General features: G+C 43.5%; 1 protein-coding gene and 2 long non-coding RNA genes across 3 annotated transcripts in view; 2 read left to right on the forward strand and 1 right to left on the reverse strand.

Annotated features, from left to right (window-relative positions):
- LOC128502357 (uncharacterized) overlaps positions 1 to 16,076 on the forward strand; it is a 306,149-nt gene extending 290,073 nt beyond the window's left edge. Inside the window, exon 2 of the long non-coding RNA XR_008355102.1 lies at positions 16,007 to 16,076. This is a non-coding gene — a long non-coding RNA (uncharacterized LOC128502357). The remainder of the gene's footprint in view (positions 1 to 16,006) is intronic.
- Positions 1 to 25,632, reverse strand: part of RHBDF1 (rhomboid 5 homolog 1) — a 542,782-nt gene that overhangs the window by 368,192 nt on the left and 148,958 nt on the right. The window lies entirely within an intron of this gene.
- On the forward strand, positions 9,722 to 15,346 carry LOC128502355 (uncharacterized). The gene is made up of 3 exons (XR_008355100.1): positions 9,722 to 9,901; positions 14,699 to 14,731; positions 15,033 to 15,346. It is a non-coding gene; the product is annotated as an uncharacterized LOC128502355 (long non-coding RNA).

Genomic DNA, 25,632 nt, shown 5'->3' on the forward strand with positions numbered 1-25,632 from the left:
GAACAATTCCTCATTGGTAACATAATACTGGATATTCGTGTCTCCTTGTTTTAATGGTACAATTAACTTCTCTTCATCATTAATTTTTAAAACATCAAAACGTTTTAATCGTCTGTAATCCAAAGGTGTATTGCACTTAGTTTTAGCAGAAACCACTTCAGAAAGTATTTTAGAGTACTTTTCTTGAGAAAAATAAAAACAATTGTCTTCTCGTTTTTCCGCAATTAATGCATTTAACTTTTCAATAAAAAGATCACGATTCACTGCGGTATCCATTGATTATAAATAAGGGTGTCGTAAAAAATGTAGAAAACGTTACTCGCACCATCAAACGTTGCATACGGACTGACAGCAGAACAAAGGATTTGGCATACGGACTGACAGCAGAACAAAGGATTTGGCGGGAGTTGCATACGGACTGACAGCAGAACAAAGGATTTGGCATACGGACTGACAGCAGAACAAAGGATTTGGCGGGAGTTGCATACGGACTGACAGCAGAACAAAGGATTTGGCATACGGACTGACAGCAGCGGGAGACAGCCAGTCGCCTATTTGTCTCCGACATACACCGGTGAGGGTCCGAATGTACTCTTTTTGACCTCCACCAGAGCATATCTGTGATTGTCGACATACACCGGTGAGGGTCCGAATGTAATATCATGAAATGAAATATTCGATCTTTCACCAACGTATTTGGTATGTGTTGACATTCACCGGTGAAAGTCGACATTCACCAATTTCGGTCTTTCACAGTAACATATATATATATATATATATATATATACCGTATTTGCTCGATTATAAGACTTGGTTTTTTTCAGAAAAATACCCCTCGTCTTCTAATCGGGGTCGTCTTGATACAAGTGATACAAGTCTGCCCCTGGGGACCCACACTTGCTGCAACGGTCATCAGATTTAAGCCCCATCTTGTATAATATTTCAAGAGAGTAATAAGCATATCAGAATACATGGAAGTTGGCAGAGCTCTACAAGTGGCACTCACTGCATCATAGACATCAGCGATCTCCAGGTTAGGCACATGTTGAATCCATTTCTCAACCTCGAGTTGTAACCAAAGACGCTGCCTCGCCTGTTTCCGTGACTGTATCGTAGTGTTTAAGAGGGGGCTCTCTAGATCATCTCCCTCCAGCCTATGTATTGGAGTGTGCAGTAAGGATAGCAGGTAAACACATTTAGACGTGGCTTGGTCCAGCAACACGTCGGTGTTAACATTTGATTGTTTTATCCAATCTATCGCATATCTGGTCATTGCTACAATACTATAATCCCTATGGGATGGGAGATTAAGTCCCAAAAAAATATTTTGTGCGTTCTAAATGATTTACATTTTTTAAAATATTTTCAGATTACTTGTAAATGACAAGTTTAGGCCACTGACATTGATCACCACAATTGTGGCATCGTGGGGGCATTTTCTTTGGATGACGTACATTGGTCTATAATCATTGCATTGCTCTACATCAGGGGTGTCCAAGTTTTTTCTGCAGTGGGCCACTTCATCAGAATTGTATACGTGCGCGGGCCGCACTCATTTTTCACTGTGACAAAAAATATGGCCTTTAATAAAATTTGCAGATTAAAATAAAGTAAAATGACACAAAACCTTTACTCTTCCTCTCACTGATTTCTGGGCCTAGAAAGTTTTGTGACTACAAATTCAGGATTCCCTAGATTTATTCTAGGAATGATCTAAAATGAAAATTCTGGACCAAAACATTCAGGGTTCACTTAGCCAAAACCGAAAATGACCCCCACCTTTAAAAATAATAATAAAAACTCACATTTTTAATAAAAGTAGGTAACACACAACTGGACAAAATTAGCAATATGACTTGGCAACCAGTAAATGCTGGCAACCCAGGCAACCAGTAAATGCTGGTACCTAGGCATGATGGGACTGTGCTCGCTGTGATTGCTGTTAGCAATCACACTCCTATCATGCCAAGTCAGCCAGTACATGCTGGTACAGGGTGGCTGTAAGTGATGTGCAGACCCCATACTGCTGGCAGCATCACTACACAAGGGGGGCAGCTAGCTAGGTTTCAGCATGTACTGGCTGACTTGGCATGATAGGAGTGTGATTGCTAACAGCAATCACAGTCCCATCATGCCTAGGTTCCAGCACTTACACATCCATCCAGTAAATGCTGGAACCTAGGCATGATGGGACTGTGATTGCTGTTAGCAATCACACTCCTATCATGCCAAGTCAGCCAGTACATGCTGGTACAGGGTGGCTGTAAGTGCAGACCCCATACTGCTGGCAGCATCAATACACAAGGGGGGCAGCTAGCCAGGTTTCAGCATGTACTGGCTGACTTGGCATGATAGGAGTGTGATTGCTAACAGCAATCACAGTCCCATCATGCCTAGGTTCCAGCACTTACACATCCATCCAGTAAATACTGGAACCTAGGCATTATGGGACTGTGATTGCTGTTAGCAATCACACTCCTATCATGTCAAGTCAGCCAGTACATGCTGGTACAGGGTGGCTGTAAGTGCAGACCCCATACTGCTGGCAGCATCAATACACAAGGGGGGCAGCTGGCCAGGTTTCAGCATGTACTGGCTGACTTGGCATGATAGGAGTGTGATTGCTAACAGCAATCACAGTCCCATCATGCCTAGGTTCCAGCACTTACACATCCATGCTATCACACACACACACACTCATTTATTCATATAATGCTTCCTCTGTGCAGTCCAGAAGACCCTCCCACAAGTAAGTAGCAGGGCTTGAGGTGCGGCTCGCGTGGGATCGGTTGCCCTGGCTGCCGATCTTACGTGGGCCGCACCTCGAGGTCTCGCGGGCCGCATGTTGGACGCCCCTGCTCTACATCCTTCCCCTCTTTCAACAACAATGAAATCGTTGCTGACATTTGTCAGGGTTGAATGGCACCTCCCTTAAGGATTGAGCTCGAGTCAGGTAAGGTCCCAGAAGAGGGAGGTAACCCATCCAGGGCATTTGCCCTGTTTCAATTGCTTAACAGCCACAGCCAATTTATTGGGCCTAAGATAAGTGCTAAGATAAGTAGATATTTTAACCTTATTCCGATCGGACCTCCCTGACTGGCACCATTAGGTAAGTCGCCTGCCCCTTAAGCCCGCAGCAACTGCGACCGGGCCCGCCACTTCAGGGACTTAAATTAAAACATCAGGTTTTTTTTTTTAACTTTATTTAACATCCTCCATGTTAAATAAACGTAAAAAAACCCAAAAAACCCCAATGTTTTAATTTAAGTCCCGGGCTCTGTCACGTTGCCGGCGTTTCATGCTGAGCGCCGGAATACGATATCATATGCCGGCGCTCAGCTGTGAAGCGCGCACCGCGGCAGACCGGGAAGACAGATGCCTCACACCCCCACCACAGGACTCCGGCAACAAGGTAAGTGAGGATAATGAGAAGTGGGGAGGGGGTAGATAGTGAGAATAGGGAGGGGGGTAGATAGTGAGAAGGGGCAGAGGGAGAGGGGGTAGATAGTGAGAAGGGGAAGAGGGAGAGGGGGGTAGATAGTGAGAAGGGGCAGAGGGAGGGGGTAGATAGTGAGAAGGGGCAGCGGAAGGGGCATAGATAGTGAGAAGGGGCAGAGGGTAGATAGTGAGAAGGGGAAGAGGTGGGTAGATAGTGAGAAGGGGCAGGGGGGTAGATAGTGAGAAGGGGCAGAGAGGATAGATAGTGAGAAGGGGCAGAGGGGATACATAGTGAGAAGGGGCAAGGGGGCAGTGAGAAGGGGCAGAGGGGATAGACAGTGAGAAAGGGGGAGAGGGGATAGATAGTGAGAGGGGGAACATAGTGAGAAGGGGCAGATAGGAAGGGTAGGGGTAGATGGGGAGAGGGGGTAGTGTGAATGCGTACGAGAATGAATGAATTAATGTGTGGATGAATTGTGTGAATGCGTACAAGACTGCATTAATGAATATGTGTAAATGATTTGTGCGAATGAGTGAGTAACTGTGTAAGTGTTTGTGTCTATCATGAATGTTTAAGTGATTTGGTGAAATGCAAAGATGGTACATGAAGGGTGGGCTGTTTGCCGACAAAGGTGTATTACACTGGGCTGTTAGGGGACAAAGCTGGCTCAGGCTGGGCTGTAATGTGTGTGTAATCTGGGTACTGATCAGGTTCTATGTGGGCAATGTGGACACCAGGGCTGGCTTTGGGGTGTGCAACCTGTAAATCCAATTGATTTATAGCTGCAAAGCTGGGTGTGTGTTGTTTTGTTGATCTGTATCTGGTACGCTCTGTTTCCATACATTATTATTGTATACCTACAAATAGAGGGTTTGTATGTCTGATTCTGTTTATTTCATCTATACCTTCAGTGCTGAGTTAACATGTGATTTTCAATTGATCTATACCTGCAAAGCTTGGTTTTTGTGTTGATTCTGTTGATCTATACCTGCAATGCTATGTTTCCATACATCATTTATGCATACCTCAAAATATAGGGTTTGTATGTGATCTATACATGCAAGTGCTGTTTATATGTGTTTGATCTATAGTTCACAGGGAGGAAGGAAAGGAGAGGTATGGCTTAGTGAATGAGGGACAAAGGGACTGGGAATGATTTCAGAGGAGAGGACCTCTCAAAGTCATGGTCAGGGTGAGAAGGGGAAGACTGCACTGTTACAGTCTTCCCCTAATCTGCAGTCAGTGTGGCAATTTTTTTTTTGGTGTGGTAGCGGAGGGAGTGATTGCATTCTAGAGAGCGTGGAGCAGGGCCCGAGGGAATGTTGGTGTGGCAGAGCCTGTCCTGATGTGTGTGTCTGGGTGGCAGAGCCTGTCCTGGTGTGTGTGTTTGGGTGTCGGTGTGGCAGAGCCTGTCCTGTTGTGTGTGTCTGGGTGGCAGAGCCTGACCTGGTGTGTATTTAGTCATCTGTTTTCTGGCCCTTTACTTTCTGTACGACTAAATTGAACTATTTAATTTTTACTTATCCAGAGATAAAACGCCCTCCTGAATTTGTAGTCACTTCAGAGGCAAAATATTCTAGGCCCAGAAATCAGTGAGAGCAAAAGTAAAGGTATTGTGTTATTTACTCTATTTCAACCTGCATATCTTATTAAAAAGGATTAGTGGCACTAAATTGTGGCCTCAGGGGTCCCGTGTATGATGACTATTTTTCATCACATTGCTCTGCCTAGAGGATTGGCTGAGTGCTGCAATTCAGTTGGGGTGGTCTGAGGTCTGAGTTTCTTCCCTGCTGTGCTGTGAGTCTGTGACTGGCAGACTTACTTGTTGTGAGGGTGATCTGACCAGCCAAGGCCCAAGGAGTGCCACACTGCCACCAGTTTTTTTTCTAAGTACCAACTAAATGGTCAAAGATTAGTTACTCTTTTGAATCTTTCATTAAAGATATGGCACTTTATAAATTGCATGATGTTATGATTCATTTATTAAATATTTATGTAATGCTAATTGATTACAGTGACAAAAACATGCTGAAATATAACTAATAGACAACAAGAAATGGTATATTACATTTGTCAGAATTTGGTTTAACAAAAAAAAAATAAAAAAAAATGGGCTGCTCAGTCTTAAATGCTCGGGCCTATTTTTTGTCCCAGTCCAGGCCTGAGAAGCTCTAAAATATTAATGTTATTCTATTTATATCCCTGTATGTCATGCCTTTCTAAGAAAACATCGAGACCCCTTTTGAAGGTATCTAATGTATTGGATAACACCACCTCCCTTGGAAGTGAATTCCATACCTTTATTGTCCTCACTGTAAAGAATCCCTTCCTTTGTCGTCTATGAGACCTGCGCTCTTCCAGTCTCAGAGGGTGACCTCTTGTTCTTTGTACATTTCTGTTAATGAACAGGTCACTGAAGAGCTCTTTATATTGGTCCTGCATATATTTATAAAATGTTATCATATCCCCTCTGAAATTATGCCAGGGCATTCTTCATCCTGGGTGGTATAACCTTAAATTGTTATAAACCAAACGGGATAATGAAGGATGATTTCCGCATCGCTTCGGTGTCCAGAGGAATCTGCCAATAGCCCTTGCTCAACTCTATAGTCATCCCTCCCACTATCTGGTCCAGCAACTTGTCTACTCTGGGAACAGGATAGGCGTCTGTCACTGTCCAACCATTCAGTCGCCCATAATACAATTCAGAAGCAGACCTGGGGCTGACCGATGGCTCTATGACCTAAAGCTAACATCTCCTTAATCTATTTTCTCATACCCTCCCTGGCTGCATCCGTTATGCGGTACGTCAGCTGCTTCTATTGGGTTTGCTGTGGCATATCCACCTGATCCACGGCTAAAGAGGTATAGCCCGAGTGTCAGGGTCCTGGCCTATCTGCAGTGATTTTCCTCCTTCTCATTGTGTGGCGGCACCCATTTCATGCTATAGCTTATGAATCTAGAGAAAACCCTCCTCTTCCTTCAGGTTGTGCCCATAATTAGCATGCTAGTTCAGCTGCTCACTGCCCTTATGTGGTTTCAGACCTCTGAGTGAGTTCCTGTTATCTCTGTGTGGATTCCTGTGTATGACCCAGCCTGGCTGATTATCCTTCTGGTTTCTGAAATTGTGGTTTTCTGTACTCCTGATTCTGCTTTATCTGACTACCCGCTCTGATTCCTGACTTCAACTTTTTTTCATTTCTGATTTGGTTTGTTTATTATTATTTTTAATAAAGGTGTGTTTTCCAGCATTTTTTATCTCCGTCTTGATTCTGGTATACTGACACTGGGAGAGACAGGAACATGTCCTAGCGCTCCTCCAGCACATTCTGGACTTGTTCTCGAACTTTATCGCTAAACTGTCTCCTATTGATACCTGGCCAAAGCCAGCCTGCGAGCCCAGCTCCCCTGGTAGTTCCAGCAGAGGGAGACTTTCCTAGTCCTTTGTTGATGGAGCACAGATAGCTACTACTGCCTCATCTCTCTCCCTCTCCCTGTATGCCTTCAGCATGTTCACACCAAATGTTCTCTTGACCCTTTACCTGACCACTGGGAAACTACATATTCCACCACCTGATTCGGCCCCTGCCAGGCGGCCAGAAACATGTTGCTTTTGGGGTTTCAAGACCAAGAATTCCTGGTATGTGTGGTCTCGAGCAGACCAAAAACACCACCTCTTCTGGAGGCTTTGGGCAGCTTGGAGATTCTCCCATACCACGGTAGCCAAAACCCTGAGCCAGTCCTGGAACTCTCGCACGTAGGAGACCACAGATGTCCCCCTCTGGTGCTATCATCCCCTCCTAGTACTTTCCACCTGAAGAACCTCCCTATAGGCAAACAACAAATGGGGCAGATAGCGCTGCCAGTCCCAATGAGTCTGGGTGAATGACTGGAGCATCTGTTTCAGGGTTCCATTAAAATGCTCACAAAGTTTGTTTGTCTAGGGATGGTAAGTGAAGCTGTAAAATGGCCTGATCCCACACAGCATCCATAGCTGCTGAGTAAGCTCTACAGTAAACTGAGTGCCCCAGATACTTTCTAGACTGATGATCTCATCGACTTTATTCATCAACTTCTTAAAAAATCTGAAAGGATGCTTATTTGGGGCATACAAACTTACAAATGGAAAAATCTCACCATTAACCTCACAGATCAAAATTATAAAACGAATATTTGAATCTATTTATGTGTATATTTCTTTATATATAATTTGTCTGGATGTTAATCAAGCTGTGCCTCTCTGTTTTTTTCTTACAGTAACTGTGGATTATTGTTGGAAAATGATTCTAGTGGGTCTCCTGGATAAAAGCCATATCCACTTTATTTTTTCAGAGAAAATCCAACAAAACTGCTTTTTTTTGTTCGAATTTAGCCCCTGAGTGTTCACTGTGGGGAATCTAACAAAAGAAAACCTCTTTCCCACACTTCCCCTGACGCCGAAAGCTATCAGTTTCACAAACAACAAGATCCTAAAGCTCTATTAGTAGTCCCTCCCTGTACTTCTGATAGAACACATAACTATCTTGTTTGTGCCCAACCTTTCTACCTTCAATGACACTTTAGTACGCTGTTATAAAAGAGCTTAAGCAGGGGAAAGAAGAGAACGGCGGCCCTATCTAATTTAATTAACCCCTTAAAGACCAATGATGTGCCTGGCACGTCATTTCATAAAACACTCCACCCCGGTCTCTCCGCTCACCCAATGATCTCCTTCTAGCCTCACCTTTGATTTCTAGCTATAATAATAATAATACCTGAAGTACAATTTGTGTAATACAAAATAAAAAAAAATACTACAACAAATTTTGACAAAGGCTTGTGGTAAAATTAGCATATGGAAAGGGTTAAAATACCACCATTTGAAATACCCTGGGGTGTCTAGTTTTCAAAAATATATGGTGGGGTAAATTGAATTAGCCCAGATGGCCCACTTAGGACATGAGGGCAGTAGGACCAGATGTTAAAGTTCCAAGTTGAAAAATGTGCACTTCCCAAATGTGGCATTTTAAATCACAAACAACCCGAAAAACCCATGCATGGGGGTATAATTGTACTCGGGAGATGTTGCTGAACACATATTGGGGTGTTGTTTGATAGTGACGTATACCTGGTGCTATAAATTTATACCTGAAGTACAATTTGTGTGAAAAAACGCAAAACAAATTACTACCACAAACTTTGGCAAAGGCTGGTGGTAAAGGGTGTACATGTGCTTTCTTGAGCAGGGGGACCTTTCAGGCACTGCAAGATTTCAGTCCTTCACAGCGTAGCGTGTTACCAATTGTTTTCTTGGTGACTATGGTCCCAGCTGCCTTGAGATCATTGACAAGATCCTCCCGTATAGTTCTGGGCTGATTCCTCAGCGTTCTCATGTTCATTGAAACTCCACAAGGTGAGATCTTGCATGGAGCCCCAAACCAAGGGAGATTGACAGTTATTCTGTGTTTCTTCCATTTGCGAATAATCGCACCAACTATGAGTAACCTTCTCACCAAGCTGCTTGGTGTAAAAGATTCTAACACATTTAACATCTCTTCTAACCCCAATAATATAAAAGGACCATATGTAATTATTGGTATAGGCAATAGTCAAAGATATGTAATCATTGGTCATAAATAAATGATCATTAAGAGATATATTAATAGGCTTCAGGGTTTCCTTGACCTTAAATATGGAATGAAGGATTTTCTGAACAGGCATTCTATAGATAGGATAGTAACTTGTTAATGCATGATATAGTTGTAACTGTAAAAGGGCATTACAGTATGCTTACAGTGACCACCTAAAATAGGGTTTAGACGTGTAAAGACCTTAGTAAGCTGTTTGAACACCCAATTAGGTGAAGACCAATAGACTGACATCATTATTTAAACCGCATATAAGCTAAGCATTTGTAAGACATGAGGGAGGCATGGTAAGAGAGGTTGAGGGAAGATGTACTTGCCATCCACGGACTCTTCACGTCCAGAACACTCCCTCCCTCCATCCTCAGGAATGCATAGGACAGATGCCATCAACTAAATTCCTTTCCAAGGTTTTGTAAGACTTGTATTATTTTTTTTGTTATATACTTTTTATATTCTTCTTCTATTTTTTTTCGTATTAAATGTTTTACCTTTGTTTGCATCTAAGTGACTCTGCCTATTTTTGATGCACATACATATATATGTGTTCCAAATTATTTGAAGTTTGTGTTGGCCCTATATTTTTATTACATATCTGGCGTGCCAGCCCTGCGTATTTTTTCTTGTCCTTTGCCCTCCAGCTTGCTCAGGGGGAAGGGCAGATATTTCTGTACACTTTTTGCAAACTGTCGGGAGAAAATTAAGAAAAGGACCTTTGAGAATACAGACTTCCAGACTTTATTGGAACAACACGTGCTAAAAGACACTACTGACGGCAGATGCAAGAAAGCCATACAGCGTGAAGCAACAGCCACTCAAGGAGAGATCACTAAGCAGGGTAAGTCATGGATTTTATAAAAACGTATGCTAACAAAAGTAATATAACTTTTGAATTTGAGAATTGTCCTACTTATGCACAGTTATGGGCTAGTATGTACAAACAATGTGAGCTAGAGAATATGAAAATAGATAAGAAATTGTTTTGTATAGATAAACTTAAGAAGAAACTGCAAAATGTCCCAAGCATGTTTAAAACGTTTAATGAATTGATTGTGGTGGATTTACAACCTAGACAAAGTATTTGCATGATCAACAAAGTTGTACCAGAATCTAACCCTGATGACAGTACTGGCAACTTTAACAGCTGTCCCGACTGTTTTGTTTTAGCTCAGCAATTAGAGAACTTGGAGAGGGATATGGGTAGACAAGCTCAGTTACTATCTAGATTATGTTTAGAAAATAAGAAGGTGTCAGTTATCACAAGACAAGGTAGTAAGAAGGGCGTATCCTTTGTCCCCGAAACAGCTGGTGCCTCCACGATAGATTCTGATGAGGAACTTGACTTAGGAGGAGCTGAGAGACAAAAGCTCAGAGACAGGGCAACAAAATTGACTTTAAAAATTAATGATCAATTAATGAAAATTGCCAAAGATATTCCTAAATACGACGATAAAATGGATGCATTCCATAATAATCGATGTATTTGAGACAAATACCTATTAAATAACAAGCAAAGGAACAACATTTTCAGGGTTTGGATACCTTCCCATATGTCCAAAAGGTTACAGGACACACCTACAGAGGACGCATTAGGTCAATTAGTGCATGCAAATGACGGGGATAGATTGAAGCAATTAATTCTGTTTACAACTGGTGACTCATCTCCATCTCTTGACTTAATTGAATCTCTAAAAGTAAATCTTCAAGATAATCCCTTTGCATTTCGGTTGAAATTTGAGAAAGCCTTTAGAATGGTAATGGCAGTTGATGATGGAGATGAACCACAGGCAATGGTTATAGCATTTGTAAGGAAATTTAAATATCTGGATCCTGTATCAGTTCAGCTTGCCTCTGAAAAACCTAGTTTGCAAGAAGCAGCCATATTCATTGATCACATTAGAAGAGCAATGAAAATGTCAACTGTAAAGGTAAAAGTATCTACAGTACAGGAACTAATTGACAAACGGCTAGAATTAACTCAGAATGACTGTCACAATCCACAAACTAATCCTACTAATTTTGAACAAGTTGATAATACTAATCAAAGGAAAATTAGACCAAATGTCAGTTGTTATCATTGTGGTAAGAAAGGACATTTGAAGTGGCAGTGTAGACAATTTCTTAAAAATAGAAATTTTGTCCCCAGAACACAAAAGTTTAGGAAAGAGAATGGGCTGGTGCCAACAGCCCCACCTACTGGTGAACAGTTTAAGTCAACGTCCCCATACACTCCACTAATAAGACAGGTGCGAGAGCTCACAACAAATAGTACTGCTATTAATGTAACAGGAAAGAATTTCAGGGGGAGTCTGACACCCTCTCAGTGACTAGATAAGAATCAATCACTCTGTAAGTTGACCTATGTAGCTCCGGTGTCAACTGACAACTGTGGCAGACCATATGTCAAGGGAAAATTACAGGGAAAAGAGATTACATTCTTAATTGATACAGGAGCTCAACAAAGTGTGACTAACCAAGCATTACCTATAACTTCTAACTCACCTGTTTGCACGATTGTAGGTTTTAGTGGAAAGGGTAATACTTCAGCAACTTTGGTTATTGGTGTTTTGTTTGAGATTCCTGGCTATTTGTGTACTGAAATTGATATCTGGCATTGTCCTAGCTCAGAAAATATCTTAGGGGCTGATGTAATGAGAGAAAGAGGTTGGGTCATTGACTTAGGGAATCAAGTGATTTGGAGAAATAATAACCTTAAAGGGTCTGTAGTAATAGATCCAAGTGACTATAGTATAGTGGCCGTCATTAATTTAATTGAGGAGGGATCCCCAAATCATGTTTGGCCACAAATGGATTTTGATGACTTGACTCTTGTAGAAATTGTGCAGAAACATCCCTCGTTATGGGCTCAGTCTAAGAATGAGGTAGGGACAATGAAAGATTTTGTTGTCAAAGTGGAAGGAACAGATCCCATAGCTCAGAAACAGTACCGATTGCCTCCAGATTCAATTGAGCCTTTGTCCAAAATTATTGAAGAACTACTTCAACAAGGCGTCATACGCAAATCAAATTCGGTGACAAATTATCCTTTATGGGCAGTTAAGAAACCAGATAATTCTTGTAGAATGCTTCTAGATCTGCATATGTTTAATAAATGTATCCCAAATGTGGCGTCAATTGTAGCAGATACCCCCGACATCATGTCTCGATTGAATGCTAAGGCAAAGTTTTTCTCAGTACTGGATATCAGTAATGGTTTTTTCAGTATTCAGATAGAGAGGAGTTGTCAATACAAATTTGCTTTTACTTTTCTAAATGAGCAATATGTATTTTGCAGATTACCACAAGGGGCACACGTCACCTAGTCTGTTTCATGAGGCATTGGCAAAAGTGTTATCAAAATTCTCAAGGCAAGATTGTATTCTACAGTATGTTGATGATATCTTGTTGGCAACAGAGAGTAGAGAGGAACACCTCACCTTGTTAGCATTATAGTTTGATCTGTTGTATGAGTCAGGATTGAAATTAAATCCAAGGAAGGTCCAATTACTGAAAGAAGAGGTTCAGTACTTGGAAGTTTTGATAAGCCTGGGCCAGAGACGTCCTTTGCAGGAAAGAGTAGCAACAGTAGCAGCATTACCTGTACCTACAACTTTCAAAGCTTTAAGACAATTCCTGGGACTTGTAAATTTCTCTAGAGACTTCATAGAGGGCTTTGCTGAAAAAGCTAAACCCTTATATGACTTACTAAAAAGTACTGATGATGACAATTCATTTGGTCCATGGGGAGATGAGCAGCAGAAAGCATTTGAACAACTAAAACTTGATTTACAGACAGCACCATCTTTGACAACTGTGTATCCATCTAAGCCTTTTGATTTACAAGTTCATACCTCAGAGACGGCTGTCTCAGCAGTTTTACTGCAGCTACAGGGAAAAGAATGGAGAATAGTTGGCTATTTTTCCAAACTCCTTTCACCTGTAGAAAAAGGGTTTGAAACGTGTGCAAGACATTTGGTGGGTGTACACTTTGCAGTTAAGGCGACTGAACATATTGTTGGGTTTAACAAACTAATTCTGCAGACTCCTCACTCCACTTTGAAATTGCTTCTTGAAAAAAGTATCCCAGGAGTGTCACATCAAAGATTTGCACATTGGTTGTTGTCTTTGTCTCCAAAACAGATTGAAGTGGATCATAAAGCTAAATATGTGCTCCCTCAACTACTGCAATATGAGGGCGAATCACATGAGTGTGTTGAGACATTTCAGGGGGATTATCCATCTCTTTTTAGAAAAGAAGTAGAGGAAACTGATGAACCAGTATTTGTAGATGGTTCTAGATTTTGTTTGAAAGGACAGTATTATACCGGATATGCCATTTGGTTTCCAAAGAAAGGTCGAGCTATTCAGAATAGATTACCAGGACATTTTTCTGCCCAGAGAGCAGAAATTGATGCTGTTAAAACAGTATTGGAAATTAACGAGAAAGAAAACAATGATCCTTTGGTAATCTATAGCGATAGTTCATATGTCGTACGTTCACTACTTACCAGTGTAGAAAAAACGAGGTTTTGTGATTCATCTAACAAAATCTTAAGTCATGTTGATACATTGCAGACTATCTTTGAGCTTGCTTCTAAAAATCCTAACCGATATGCTATTGTCAAGGTACCAGGCCATAGCAGATGAACTAGTGATTTAGCTTTTGGAAATGAGAAAGCAGATTCTCTAGCAAAGGAAGCAGCTTTGACAGGAGAGATAGTGATGGAACTAGAACCGTTGGAAGTACTACCAGTAAAGAGTAAGGAAGCAAATATACCTTCATTCAGCGATGAACAGATGAAAGATCCGTTCATTGTGGAATGTAAGAATAAAATAACACCTCCTTTTGTTTGTGCAAATGGAATGGTGTGTCATGAGATGCAAGGTAATTTACTTCCAGTTGTGCCTAAACACTTGCAGACGGAATTCACCCGCTATAATCATGAAAGCTTAGGTCATGTGGGTCAGCAAAAGTTGCTGGAAATCCTCAAAGAAAAGTTTTATTGGGACAAAATGGAGGACTCTGTACAAAATGTTGTTCAGTCATGTCTCATTTGTGCTCAAGTAAACCCCAGGCCTAAAGGACAAAAGCCTCCACTTCTAAGAATTGCACCTGCAGATGGTCCGTGGTCTACATTGCAGATTGACTACATGGGTCCCCTACCTTCAGGTAAACAAGGTCTCAGGTATGCATTGGTTGTGGTAGATGTATTTTCTAAGTGGGTAGAACTATTGCCTGTCAGGAAAGATGATGCTTTGTCTACAGCAAAAGCATTAGTGAATCATGTTTTTTGCAGTTGGGGAATCCCATGATTCTTCTGACAGAGGAAGCCATTTTACTAGCAAAGTCATGCAGGCTGTTGACTGTGCGATCTTGGGGGTACGTCAACAATTTCATGTTCCATACCATCCTCAGTCCGCAGGTATTGTAGAAAGAATGAACAGAACGATTAAGTCTAGAATTGCAAAAATGTTACTTGATAAAGGAAATAGTTTGGTTGATGCAGTACCTCTGGTATTGATGAGTATTAGGGGAACAAGCTCCTCAACTACCCAGTATACACCTTTTGAATTAATGACAGGAAGGAAAATGCCATTGATCTTTCCTCATGAACCGTTTTTGTCTACTCCACAGAAAGATGCCATTGCAAGAACTAAGTGGTTACAGGTACTTCAGGAGAATTTAAAAACGATCCTTCCACACGCAGGTCCTAGAATGCTTCAGCGTATGGTACCGGCTTATTGTTCGAAATGGAGCAGCATCAGTAATGATTAAGACTTTTAGGAAGGCGGGACCTTGAGAAAGCAATTGGGAAGGACCGTTTGAAATAATCGACACAATGGGTCAAGTTATGATCCTTGTTCAAAGAACAGAAAAGACTGTGAAAATTACCCGTAGGCAGCAGAAGCTGTGGGTACATGTTGACCAGTGTAAATTGTATGTTTCTAACTAAATTCTGTTCTTGCAGGAACACAGTTCTGCAAGAAAATGGAGAAACAAAAATGTTTACTATTGGAAGGAGAACCCCCAGAGAAACAGCAATACAAGAAGCTTGACATCAAAATAGCATAATGTTTTGATTACTGTGTTGTTTGAACTGTACCAAAAGCCAATTGGAATTGATGATCAGACAAAGGATTTACCACAGAAGACATTGTTATTGCATAAGATAAGAGAAGTTCGGGTGGATCGACTCCTGACATCGGACATTGATACGTCAAGAGACATTGTTGGACAAATTAGATTCATTATAATTTAAGATATACAGATTTTGTATTTGATGGGGAATTAGATGTTTCAGCTTCTCTTCATTTTGTTTCTAAAGTAATATGTCTTCCAGGGCAAGAAAAGGTTGTCTATCATAATCATTCATCATGTGAGGCAAGGATTGAAAGTGTTACATCTATGCATGAATTGGTCAGAGCATTCTTGTCAAATTGTATGCATAATGAAACTCTTCACAGAGGATTATATTGCATAGAAGGTGATTTGAAAAAGTTGGAGATAGATGGAAAAAAAAGTTTAATGTCTCCACTATAGGCACAGAGCGTTTAAGAACACTACCTCTGCAATTTAATCTTACACAGATAAAACCATTTTCCTTGGAAAACATGGATTGAGGAAATAAAGAAAGATAAGGGATTATTGGCCATATTAAAGCAACAATTGAAAGATGCAGAAATTGTATTCCAACATAAACAAGGTGAATTAGAACAAATTCAACATCAATGGAATGATATGTCTGGAGTTAGTTGGTGGTCAAATTTTAAAAAATCAGTAAATATGTGGTCACAATCCTCTGTAAAATCCGCAGCTGGGAATATATTGTCAAATCCAATTGTTATTATAGCTATACTTGTTTTATTATGTATTGTTTATCAAAGTTTTCTGATGTGTAGAATAAGTAAGATGTATAAACAAGTTCAGTATGAAGTAGATAAGGGAGATGGAATATTAAGGGAAATGATAAAAAGAGCACAATCTTCTCATTCCATAACAAATGTAGAGAAAAGGGTGTCTCATGCTAATGATTATCATATGGTCTCAGGAAAAGTGTGATGTGATTGTAGTATAAATGTGATACGAATGATGAGTAAATGTGTATATTTGAAAATATATGATAAGGATATTATCCTATCATCAGGGGAATTGTAAAAGATTCTAACACATTTAACATCTCTTCTAACCCCAATAATATAAAAGGACCATATGTAATTATTGGTATAGGCAATAGTCAAAGATATGTAATCATTGGTCATAAATAAATGATCATTAAGAGATATATTAATAGGCTTCAAGGTTTCCTTGACCTTAAATATGGAATGAAGGATTTTCTGAACAGACATTCTATAGATAGGAAAGTAACTTGTTAATGCATGGTATAGTTGTAACTGTAAAAGGGCATTACAGTATGCTTACAGTGACCACCTAAAATAGGGTTTAGACGTGTAAAGACCTTAGTAAGCTGTTTGAACACCCAATTAGATGAAGACCAATAGACTGACATCATTATCTAAACCGCATATAAGATAGGCATTTGTAAGACATGAGGGAGGCATGGTAAGAGAGGTTGAGGGAAGATGTACTTGCCATCCACGGACGCTTCACGTCCAGAACACTCCCTCCCTCCATCCTCAGGAATGCATAGGACAGATGCCATCAACTAAATTCCTTTCCAAGGTTTTGTAAGACTTGTATTATTTTTGTTATCTACTTTTTATATTCTTCTTCTATTTTTGTTCGTATTAAATGTTTTACCTTTGTTTGCATCTAAGTGACTCTGCCTATTTTTGACGCACATACATATATATGTGTTCCAATTATTTGAAGTTTGTGTTGGCCCTATATTTTTATTACACTTGGCGATGGTCTTGTAGCCCATTCCAGTCTTGTGTAGGTCTACAATCTTGTCCCTGACATCCTTGGACACGATCTTGGTCATGGTGGAGAGTTTGGAATCTGATTGATTGATTGCTTCTGTGGACAGGTGTCTTCTATACAGGTAACAAACTGAGATTAGGAGCACTCCTTTTAAGAGAGTGCTCCTAATCTCAGCTCATTATCTGTATAAAAGACACCTGGGAGCCAGACATCTTGCTGATTGATAGGGGATCAAATACTTATTTGAGTAAAATGCAATTCAATGTAAAACTTGAATTTATAATTTGAAATGCGTTATTCTGGATTGTTCTCATTGTTCAAATAAACCTACTGTTATAATTATAGACTGATCATGTTTTTGTCAGTGGACAAACGTACAAAATCAGCAGGGGATCAAATACTTTTTTCCTTTACTGTATAATCGTTAATTTCTAACGATAATTTGTTTTCCCTTAGTCCTAACGGCAGCACAAGAGGGGTATTACTGCCCCTGTGAACAATTAGGACAGGTGGAAAATTAATGATTTACACAATTAAATAAACAATTAACCCCCTTACTCCCCCCTATAAAGGGAACTCCACCCCTAACCACAGTGTGCTATAACAAGAATTAATTAAAAAATATAAGAGGGAGGGATATTAGTGTGCTGCCGTTAGGACTAAGGGAAAACAAATTATCGTTAGAAATGAACGATTCCCTTATGTCCTAACTGGCAGCACAAGAGGGGAAGTAGCTAGAAAATTACTGCCACGTTTCCCCATGCGCTGACCGGACTTGTTTATATTTTACGTTGCTCATTTCATGTTTCCAGCCACTAGTGGCCGCCCTTGCATTTCAGAACCACTCAAACCAATTATCAGGTCCAGCTGCAGTTGCTTACCTGATTATCACAGCCTTTATAAGCCTGCCCAGCCCTGCAGTCTGGGCCTTGACATTGAAGTCAAAGGACTACCTGTTTGATTCCTGAGTGGTTCCAGAACCTGCCTTGCTCCAGAACCTGCCTTGCTCCAGAACCTGCCTTGCTCCAGAACCTGCCTTGCTCCAGAACCTGCCTTGCTCCAGAACCTGCCTTGCTCCAGAACCTGCCTTGCTCCAGAACCTGCCTTGCTCCAGAACCTGCCTTGCTCCAGTACCTGCCTTGCTCCAGTACCTGCCGTGTTCCTGAGTTGCGGCCTGCGCCCCACTAAGTGGACTCCCAAGTAGAGTACCCTGCAAGTGGGCAACCTGCCGTGTGCCCTGCAAGTGGGCAACCTGCCATGTTCCTGAGTTGCGGCCTGCGCCCCACTAAGTGGACTCCCAAGTAGAGTACCCTGCAAGTGGGCAACCTGCCGTGTGCCCTGCAAGTGGGCAACCTGCCGTGTGCCCTGCAAGTGGGCAACCTGCCGTGTGCCCTGCAAGTGGGCAACCTGCCGTGTGCCCTGCAAGTGGGCAACCTGCCGTGTGCCCTGCAAGTGGGCAACCTGCCATGTTCCTGAGTTGCGGCAAGCGCCCCAGTAAGTGGACTCCAAAGTCGAGTACCCTGTAAGTGGGCAACCTGCCGTGTGCCCTGCAAGTGGGCAACCTGCCATGTTCCTGAGTTGCGGCCAGCCATGTGCCCCGCAAGAGGGCTTGTCTGCCGTGTGCCCCGCAAGAGGGCTTGTCTGTCGTGTGCCCCGCAAGAGGGCTTGTCTGTCGTGTGCCCCGCAAGAGGGCTTGTCTGCCGTGTGCCCCGCAAGAGGGCTTATCTGCCGTGTGCCCCGCAAGGGAGCTTATCTGCCGTGTGCCCCGCAAGGGAGCTTATCTGCCGTGTGCCCCGCAAGGGAGCTTATCTGCCGTGTGCCCCGCAAGGGAGCTTGTCTGCCGTGTGCCCCGCAAGGGAGCTTGTCTGCCGTGTGCCCCGCAAGGGAGCTTGTCTGCCGTGTGCCCCGCAAGGGAGCTTGTCTGCCGTGTGCCCCGCAAGAGGGCTTGTCTGCCGTGTGCCCCGCAAGAGGGCTTGTCTGCCGTGTGCCCCGCAAGAGGGCTTGTCTGCCGTGTGCCCCGCAAGAGGGCTTGTCTGCCGTGTGCCCCGCAAGGGAGCTTATCTGCCGTGTGCCCCGCAAGAGGGCTTATCTGCCGCGTGCCCCGCAAGGGAGCTTATCTGCCGTGTGCCCCGCAAGAGGGCTTATCTGCCGTGTGCCCCGCAAGAGGGCTTATCTGCCGTGTGCCCCGCAAGAGGGCTTATCTGCCGTGTGCCCCGCAAGAGGGCTTATCTGCCGTGTGCCCCGCAAGAGGGCTTCCTGCCAAGTGACATTCCTTGTTCAATTATTGTTGTACCATCACATGCAATACAGCTCTTAAACCTGATCTTCTGTCTGTGGTTCATTCCTGCGTCTGTCTGTAACAACTCCAGGCCGTCATGCATCGTGGGGTACAGACAGAGCCCCTCGTATCCCCTGCACCTGGGCTCCTTATCTATCTGTGTCCTCGGTTAGTGACAGAATGTCAAGGCCAATACAAGGAGTCCGCGGGGATACCTGCAGCGTGGAATTAGTGGTGAACACGAAGACCAAGACCCAGACACAAGGAAAGATGAGACCACAGGTCTGTGAGCATCCGGAGGCTGCTCCTTGCGGTGGGGGTATGTCACGTTTCCCCATGCGCTGACCGGACTTGTTTATATTTTACGTTGCTCATTTCATGTTTCCAGCCACTAGTGGCCGCCCTTGCATTTCAGAACCACTCAAACCAATTATCAGGTCCAGCTGCAGTTGCTTACCTGATTATCACAGCCTTTATAAGCCTGCCCAGCCCTGCAGTCTGGGCCTTGACATTGAAGTCAAAGGACTACCTGTTTGATTCCTGAGTGGTTCCAGAACCTGCCTTGCTCCAGAACCTGCCTTGCTCCAGAACCTGCCTTGCTCCAGAACCTGCCTTGCTCCAGAACCTGCCTTGCTCCAGTACCTGCCTTGCTCCAGTACCTGGCGTGTTCCTGAGTTGCGGCCTGCGCCCCACTAAGTGGACTCCCAAGTAGAGTACCCTGCAAGTGGGCAACCTGCCGTGTGCCCTGCAAGTGGGCAACCTGCCATGTTTCCTGAGTTGCGGCCTGCGCCCCACTAAGTGGACTCCCAAGTAGAGTACCCTGCAAGTGGGCAACCTGCCGTGTGCCCTGCAAGTGGGCAACCTTCCATGTTCCTGAGTTGCGGCCTGCGCCCCACTAAGTGGACTCCCAAGTAGAGTACCCTGCAAGTGGGCAACCTGCCGTGTGCCCTGCAAGTGGGCAACCTGCCGTGTGCCCTGCAAGTGGGCAACCTGCCATGTTCCTGAGTTGCGGCAAGCGCCCCAGTAAGTGGACTCCAAAGTCGAGTACCCTGTAAGTGGGCAACCTGCCGTGTGCCCTGCAAGTGGGCAACCTGCCATGTTCCTGAGTTGCGGCCAGCCATGTGCCCCGCAAGAGGGCTTGTCTGCCGTGTGCCCCGCAAGAGGGCTTGTCTGCCGTGTGCCCCGCAAGAGGGCTTATCTGCCGTGTGCCCCGCAAGGGAGCTTATCTGCCGTGTGCCCCGCAAGGGAGCTTGTCTGCCGTGTGCCCCGCAAGGGAGCTTGTCTGCCGTGTGCCCCGCAAGGGAGCTTGTCTGCCGTGTGCCCCGCAAGAGGGCTTGTCTGCCGTGTGCCCCGCAAGAGGGCTTGTCTGCCGTGTGCCCCGCAAGAGGGCTTGTCTGCCGTGTGCCCCGCAAGAGGGCTTGTCTGCCGTGTGCCCCGCAAGAGGGCTTGTCTGCCGTGTGCCCCGCAAGGGAGCTTATCTGCCGTGTGCCCCGCAAGAGGGCTTATCTGCCGTGTGCCCCGCAAGGGAGCTTATCTGCCGTGTGCCCCGCAAGAGGGCTTATCTGCCGTGTGCCCCGCAAGAGGGCTTATCTGCCGTGTGCCCCGCAAGAGGGCTTATCTGCCGTGTGCCCCGCAAGAGGGCTTATCTGCCGTGTGCCCCACAAGAGGGCTTCCTGCCAAGTGACATTCCTTGTTCAATTATTGTTGTACCATCACATGCAATACAGCTCTTAAACCTGATCTTCTGTCTGTGGTTCATTCCTGCGCCTGTCTGTAACAACTCCAGGCCGTCATGCATTGTGGGGTACAGACAGAGCCCCTCGTATCCCCTGCACCTGGGCTCCTTATCTATCTGTGACCTCGGTTCGTGACAATTACCTATGAGGGAGGGTCTTCCGGCTGATCGACGTTCAGAACAGACCGCCCAAAGGCAGTGTCTTCCGGACGTCTTAAATTTAGCCTATAATGGCTTATAAAAGTGGAGCTAGAACTCCAGGAGGCTGCAGCACAAATATGTTGAAGAGGGATGAGGCCCCTCTCAGCATCCGAGGTAGCTACCGCTCTGGTAGAGTTAGCGTGGACAAAGGCTGGAGGAGGCAAGCCTTGAGTCGAGAAGGATTCTCTGATGGCTTCCTTTATCCACCTGCTCAGGGATGGTTTAGGAGCTTTAGATCCTTTGTTCCTGCCAAAAAAACTGTAGAAAGAGATTTTCATCTTTCCCGAAGACACCGGGATCTACAGACATCTGGAGACGTCAAGAGTATGTAGAAGAGATTCTTCTTCTGTTGAAGGATCCGGGTGAAAAACAGGTAGAGAAATGACCTGATTAATGTTCTGAAACAAAGGAACCTTCGGTAAAAAAGCTGGCAGGAACCTCAGGAACAGCCTATCAGGCAGGAATAGGGTGTAAGGCTCAAAGGCACACAGAGCTTTCAACTCACCAATTCTCTTGGCAGAGGTGATCGCCACTAGGAAGGCAGCCTTCCAGGAAAGGTACTTCATGTCCACGCTTTCCAGTGGCTCGAAGGGGGGGTAGAGCATAACCCCCTGAGCATGACAGTAAGGTCCCATTGAGGGACTGATCTCAGGATCTTAGGTTTTAACCTTTCGGCTCCTTTAAGGAACCTCCTGATAAGAGGTTCTTGGGACAGGGGTTTTCCTAGAAAAGCCGATACGGCTGAGGTGTGTGCACGGAGTGTAGAGGGAGCTAGGCCTTTATCCAGTCCATCCTGGAGGAACTGTAATATGGAAGAAATGGGGGGATCTGAGAAACCCACTTTGTTCTTCGCACACCATAGTGAAAAAACATTGTCTAATCCGGTTGTAAGCTCTATTAGTAGATCCCGCTCTCGAATGAGAAAAAGTCCTCAAGACCCCAGAAGAAAGTCCACTATCCTTCAATAGGGAGCTGTCAATCTCTAGGCTGTCAGATTGAGAATTCTCAGATCTAGGCGAGACCCTGTGCCCAGAAACACAGGGTTCTCTGATATTAGAAGCTGCCAGTACAGACCCTGAATCATCCCCATGAGCTGGGTGAACTATGACCTCTTTGGCCAGAATGGAATTATCGCAATAATCGAGGTCTGGTCCTGTCTGATCTTCATCAATACCCTTGGTATCATGGAAATTGGAGGGAAGATGTAAGCCAGCCCGAACCTCCAAGGGATGGACAGAGCATCTATCGCCCAAGGATTGTCCTCCCTGTATAGGGAGCAGAAGATCTTCACCTTGGCGTTGAACCTCGTAGCCATTAAGTCGATTTCTGCGAAGAGTAATTTGATGAAACACTTCCTGGTTTAGTGACCACTTGCCTGGAACACTGAGACGGTCCGCTACCACATTGAGAGATCCCCGAATGTGGACTGCAGAGAGGTGGGAGAGGTTCTGCTCTGCCCATGATTCCCACTTCCTTGAGAAGAGGTTGAGATCTCGTGCCACCCTGTTTGTTGATGTAATAAACCACCGTCATGTTGTCTGAACGAACTCTCACCGTTTTGCCACGGATTTGAGGAGCAAAGTGAAGGAGCGCCAATCTGATTGATCTGAGCTCTATGAAGTTCGAAGACATAAGGCTCTCTGGACGGGACCAAGTACCTCGTACTGGAATGTCCTCTAGATGGGCTCCCCAAGCTAGAAGGGATGCGTCCGTGGTCAACAGAATCTAGGCTGGCTGAATCAAGGACCTCCCATCTTTCAGATGCTCCCACCAACTGAGGAAGCGGCGGACTTGAGGAGACAGGGTGCACATTTTGTTCAACCCTAAAGGGTTGCGATTCTAAATGCCCAAAACTTCTGATTGGAGAGGGTGTAGGTCCCAAAGGGCCCAAGGAACTGAATCCGCAGTCGCTGACATGTGCCCAAACATCTTCATAAGCGTTCTGATGGACCCTGACTGAGGGGTCCTTAGAGAACTGGCGGCTCTGACAACCCGATTGCGTCTGTCGAGAGACAGAGAGTCATCCGGGTCAAGTCGATTATGAACCCCAGAAACTTCCTGGAAGTGGATGGAACCAACTCGGACTTTTGGTAGTTTACTTTCCACCCTAACCGGTGGAGAAAAACCAGAGCCTGCTGAAGATGAGAATGCAGAATTTCTGCAGAAGCGCTTTTAGAAGGCAATCTTCTAAATATGGGACGATTTCTAGGCCTTCTAGTCTCAAGATTGCTACCACGGCAACAACAACCTTGGTAAAGGTATGCAGAGCAGAGGAGATTCTGAAGGGAAGGGCAGCAAACTGAAGGTGTTTCACTACGCCACAAAGGGATACAGCCGCCCGCAGATATTTCCTGTGGGCTTGGCAAACAGGAACATGTAGGTCAAGTCTAATAATGTCTCCCGACTGTAAGATATTTATTACAGAGCGGATGGACTCCATGCGGAATTTCTTTCTCGCTATGAACTTGTTCAAATGTCGTAGATCTAAGATCATCCGCCAGTCTCCTGTGATCTTAGGCACTAGTAAGACTGGCGAATAGACGCCGAATCCACGCTCTTCTGGAGGAACTTCCTCCAACGCCTTCTTCTGTATATAGGCGTGGATAGATTCCTCTAGGACACTCGCGCGAGAGAATCTTTATTTATTTTTTAGATTCATATTATATATATATATATTTACATTTTATTATTTATTCATTTTTTAGATTCATATTATACATATATATTTACATTTTATTATTTATATTATCAATTTTCATGGATTATATTATTATTATTATATCTAATATCGTCCTAAATCACCGTTTAATGAATTCCTTTTTGATATTTCTTTTTGTCTGTCCCCAATTTTAATTTTTAACTTTCATCTCATTTTACTCATTATTGGTCTACATTTTTATTTTTACTTACCTTTTTCTTGGTTCTAAATACATTGGAGATTTAATACATACACACTGTTTCGTTTCAAATATGTTTATTGATTGTCTCCGTTTTTTACCCGGGGTGTCTGTTTAAAATTCCTGTGCCCGAGACGTCCGGAACCCTTTAAAGTAAAAGGCTTAAAGATAGAAGAAGCACTCCTCCGTTTTCCTGAATTAACTTTATTTAACAAGTTGCGGAGGAACAAAGATGAAAATTGAGCCAGGAGGAGTGACGAAACACGCATAGTGACGCGACTACGTTGCCGTGCGACTGTGCCAGGATGATGGAAGTTACGTGATCGCGTCAATGCGTGGTAACGTGATGACGTAACCGCTCGAGGACGTGATTGGACTGGAACACCACCGGGAACCTTTAAAAACGGGACAAACGGACGAAAAAGTATAGACTGCAGCTTTTTACTTTATTTTACTTTATTTGTAATATCTGTATTCTGCTCCTGAAGAAGCCAACGAGTTTGGTGAAACGCGTTGAGAGACTTTGAACGATTTTTCCATACGGATATTTCTTACTTCGCTGGATGCTTGTTTTCACTCTGCGCTTATAGCATAACAATTGTGTTGTGCCAACTGACTTGTGAGTTTATCCAGTTTTTTCTTATTAAAATTTACTTCATATTATACTGCACCATTGGCGGTTCTTTTATCTGCATTTCAGGATTTATCAAGATCTGACATTATCTGATGAGCCTCTATTACCAGTTACTCTTGTGAGTGCAATATATATTCACTACACAGATATTTTGTTTGAACTTGCTACACTATTGTGTTGTCATTTTTCTCCACATGTTCATGCGCCCCTTGTTCGATATACTGCTGTGATACACTTGTGAGGATTGTTGTTTTTGGGAGCTGCGGAACCTGTGGGGAGTATATATATATTATTTTCACTCTAGACACGTGAGGGTGTTTTCTATTTTTCTTGTACCATTATTGGATTTACCCTTTTGCCTGTGTTTTGCCGTCTGTATACTTGTCTGTTACTTATGGTGAGATGTATCTGTTTTGTTTAATATACATATATTCACACATTCAGCTTTTGTCTCATTTGTGAAGTGTATTTCTATAACTGTGCGTTCTTACTCTCCTGTGCTACACCCCCCGACGAAGCTCATTGCAGCGAAACGTACGTTGGGGTTGGTACGTTTGGACTTGGCACCATTCATCATCAGGCTTTTTGCTGTTTTCAGCCTTGTTACTAGGTTTGGTTAGTAACTTTTGAGCACCGATGTACCATTGCTGTATGTTATTTCATTTGTTCCTTTTTACTTTATCGCTGTGGTCATCCTTGTATTTCTCTTATTTGTGCCTTTATATACATACGTATTTCCATCCTAGTTCCTGTAGTCCTGTGCCCTTGTTCATACGTACCTTCCTATATGTGCCTTGGTGCCGAGATGCTTTTTTATTATATATATATTTTTTATATGTATTTAAATCATATTGTTTAATAAAGATTTACTTTATATATACCTTTTTTCCTTACGTGCTCTCCTTGCAATAGGTTTTGGTGTTTATATATGTACAGTGCACG

This window comes from Spea bombifrons, chromosome 7 (assembly GCF_027358695.1).
Source record: "Spea bombifrons isolate aSpeBom1 chromosome 7, aSpeBom1.2.pri, whole genome shotgun sequence".
NCBI classification, from domain to species: Eukaryota; Metazoa; Chordata; class Amphibia; order Anura; family Pelobatidae; genus Spea; species Spea bombifrons.